The following is a 4,491-nucleotide window of genomic DNA, read 5'->3' on the forward strand; positions in this document are numbered from 1 at the left end:
AGTTTAAAGTGACGAGAAACGTAGTGATTGTGGAACTACTATGTACTAAAAGTTTGTATCGAGAAAGAATAAACTGGTTTAATCAAGAAAGGACTTGTATCGCTGAAGTTCCTCGGAAAGAATTTCTACCGGAAATTAACAAACAAGCAGATATGTAACAGCTGTTTTCTGTATTTGTAGGTAATGTTACTGGTGTTTTGATATATCTGATGAAGTCGATAAATGTGTTTTTACTGCTTCTATTATAAGGCTGTTTTCTGTATTTGTGGGTAATGTTACTGGTATTTTTGATATATTTGATGAAGTCGATAAATGTGTTTTTACTGCTTCTATTATAAGGCTGTATTCTGTATTTGTAGGTAATGTTACTGGTGTTTTTGATATATTTGATGAAGTCGATAAATGTGTTTTTTACAGCTCCTATTATAAGGCTGTTTTCTGTATTTGTAGGTAATGTTACTGGTGTTTTTGACATATCTGATATTTGTTGGTTAAACATTTGTATTTATGTTAGATTACTGTTCAGTAGTTATTTTCAATTGTGACTATATTTATTTATTTGAATGAGATATCTGTTTACCGTGTGATTGTGAGAGTACAGCTGCTACATAAGTAAATGAAAGTGAAGACTAAATAAACGAAGTTATAGGCTGTATTATTGGTGTCAGCAACTGTGGCGTTTTTGTGGTTGATTTTTTTGTGCGTGATTTATTTACACATATTATGTAATTGTTTCTGTGGTTTTGATGTTATGCTGTATGTTGTAGATTATTGTTTTAATGTTAGGACATCCTTTGTAATTTGCGATGTGTTGTTGCTTACAATTATAGCACAGAAGGTTTTCATGTTCTTTTGGACAAACTGAATTATGGTTGTCCCCAGCACAACCCACACATCTACAGGCTGTTGCGCAACGTTAACAATTAAAACACTGAGTTACGACTACGGCAGGTATTTTAGCCTCTTCTACCTGAAATCTCTGATACTAGAGAACACTACCGTTCAATATTATACTCTGGATATCCTGAGCTTTGTCGTATTAATTTGTTTTCGTGTTTTGTTTGAAATTATTCGTTCTAATTTTGTGTAAGAAATGGTGTTTTGTATGAGTTCGTTCTGGATCAGTTCAATTTCAATACTGAAATGTATTCCTTGGATGACAAATGTTTCGACATTGGTCTTTGTTCCTGGTAGTGTGTTTTGAGGTGTCCTGGCTGGAAAGCATCTTGAAGCCATTCTTTGTTAAAGCTGTTTATGTCAGCCGCCTCGGTTCCTCTCACTAAGACACCGTCCTTAGCTAAACGTTTAATTGCTGCCAATTTAATGTCATATCTGCAGGGCTTGATTTCAGCTGCTAAGTGCTGCTCTTTGTATGTACCCGGAATACCTTCGATAATTACTGAGTATTTGGGTGTTTGTGTGTGTTTACTGTTTTCTTGTGATTGTACACAATGCGGAACTACTGTATGCATGGGATCTAGATCCTTATTGGGATCTGGGAGGGTCAGGTTCTGTTAAAGACCTCTTCCTCCTTCCTGTGCTTTTTTTTGAATCATCGTATTGCGATAGTACACCATCATGTCTGCTAAATGCTAGACGATTTACACGTGAGGGTTCTGTACCGTTTACAATATTTTGGATACATCAATCCCTTTCAAGGTCGTGTCCATTTATGTAGCAACGTATCGCATTTTGTATCGAAATATGTTTTTCTTAGCTTGGTGTGTATGGTCCTACACATGACAAACACTTCCATATATCGTGACATATTCATTTAGTAGTCCATTACAAGAGTGTTATACATAAATACCCTAATTAATACTTTCATAATAAAATAATGAAATAATAATTATATTCAAAGTCTAGCATCAGGTGGCCTGTTGCTACGTTTAAAGTATATATATTAATAGAAAAGAGGTACTTAGGCTTAGTTTCATCATGCATGTATAGCGAGATAGAGAACTAAGTAATTCGTTCTAGTTTAGATTTGTCTTAAAATATTTATTTGAACTATCTGAGAGCCTGTCATTTATTGTCTGTATATTTGTGTAAAAAGGTTTAGTTTGTACTTCTTGGAACTTTATATGCTGATGTGAGTACTGAGTTTTGTATTGGTTGTAGTTTTCTTTTTATTATAGCTGATGAGATGTTTATCCATGCTGGGCTGGCATATTCGATTAATGGTCTTATGTATTGTTTGTATATTTTAATCATGTTCTGTGATAATGTTTCTGAGTTGTTTCCTGACAGGCTCCTTACATAATTTGCTCCTTTTCAGGTTTGGTTAATATGGGTTTGCCAAGTTAATTTTGAATCGTAGGTGATACCTTAACATTTAGCTAACGTGGCGGCCTTGAGGATGGTTCCATGCAGATACATATTTGGTGGGTTTCTTAGTACTTTTGTTTTCTTACAAAATTGGAGTATTTGTGTTTTAGGAACGTTTATTTCTACTTCTTGATTTAGAATGGAATGTCGGTTTGTGGCTGCTATGTACAGTGTTGGGGAGCTCTTCCAAATTATCAAGTCATCTGCAAATTGCGAGTTGAGGCAGAAATTAGCATCAATTAGAGGCATGTCGCTTGCATACATGATGAATAAGATAGGGCTGATCACCCTCCTTGAGAGACACCTACCTAAGGAGTAGAATACTCTGAGTAAGTGCTCCCACATTTATTCTTCATTTTCTATTGTCCAAAAAATTAAATAGTATAAGAATAAAGATATTGCTACTGTTTAAGTTCTTTTCTGATTCACATCATTTAATAAGCACTTAAGCCTGAATAAGAGAAGTATTTCATAATTAAAATATTTTTAGGATATTTCTTACTTCTTGATATAGGATATAGTTTTTCCTTGAAGCAAAATTCAAGATTGTTATTAAATCTAAAGCATTAAATGTACCAAGTTCACACAGTAGAAATATTAACATATATATTTTGAAATGGGCTGCTTTGAACAAGAATTGACCGAAATCCTTTGCCATTTCTGCCAAGTTTCTCGAGTCGACTTCTACACCTCATCACTTCTGATCCACTTCCTTTGTTTTACAACAGTTTTCTTGGAGAATGAACGCTACTGAAAATTCTCCAGAAATTTCGATCATTTTTAGCCAACTCGTGCGTGTTTTTCGCATTTTCAAGAGAGAGAGAGAGAGAAAAAGACGGAGGAATGCAATCTCCTTAAAATAACCTGCAAAACCTTTAAGGTAAGACAATAAATTTTCGTTACAAGAGCTTCGAAAAGAAAGTCCATTATGGATTAAGAGTTCAGTTTTAGTTGTAGACTTTCGACGAATCTGTTGGGCTTTCACCAAAAGCTGAGTGCGGTATATAATTTGCCTCTCAAAAATTAGTCAGATTGCACAACTACTTATTCATTATTATTATTATTGCATCAGTTGGACTTTATTGATATCTATAGGGCAATTAAATGATAAAATGGTATTTGCGTGTCGCAGTCATAAAAGTCAACATTTAATGGCAGTATATATTTTATTTTACATCTGTTAAAGAGAATATAAAGACTAATTAAAATAAATAAGGATGGTGTTCGTGATAAAATATTTTAATTGAAACTGGTAGAAAGTTATGTTTTGAGAAATAAAATAGGATTGATACTGGTTGGTTAATAGAAAGTTTCTGGTAAAAATAAAAATCTACATTACAGAATTTTTCTTCCCTTGGTGGGTCTTTTGATGTAAATCCAAGAATGGTTAGAAATAAATATCTTTCTTCAACCACTATCGAACAGCTAAAGTGAAATCATGAAAGATACAATTAAATGTAACCAAGCGAAATTAAAACCTCAGTCTAAAATTGCTCTCTTGAAAGGATAAATAGACAACTAAATATAGAATAAACTTACACTGGAAGCACCATAAAAAGAAAGAGTGGGTAAAGCAACAAAAACAACAAATGATCCAAAAAAAAAGTAAGTGCAGATGGGAAGGAAACTAATTATAAAAGTACAGAAAGGGTGAACTAACTTCAACATAAACTATCACCTATGAAGTGGTATTCAAAAAACGTTACCAAATAAAAGAAAAAAGATAGATTTTTTAATGATAAAATTAAACTAATGAATTGGCTATAGTTAAAGTAGATTTAACTGAATTCATCCAAGAAGGATGTTAATTACTGTCTTAACTAAACAAATGTGTGACGGTTTTATTATTATACATTTATTTCAATATCGATGTTTGTTTAAATTAAATTTATATTTAGAAATATACATACTGTATACTGTTACATATGTATTGCAAAACTCTTGCCTATTCTCTAAAGTTGTAGAAGATTCTCGAGTGTGAGAATCAACAATATATGTCTGTACGTAAACACTATTGTAGCTTTGTATTGTTACATAATCTGAATTTTCGAGAAACTCTCCACACGCCTATAAATATGACCAACGCGACGCGTCTAAAAAACAGTATCTATTATTGGTTTGCTATAAACTTCGGAAGCTATAACTGTGATTGTTATAACGCTT

The sequence above is a fragment of the Limulus polyphemus genome, unplaced genomic scaffold (genome assembly GCF_000517525.1).
Source record: "Limulus polyphemus unplaced genomic scaffold, Limulus_polyphemus-2.1.2 Scaffold2872, whole genome shotgun sequence".
Taxonomy (NCBI): Eukaryota; Metazoa; Arthropoda; class Merostomata; order Xiphosura; family Limulidae; genus Limulus; species Limulus polyphemus.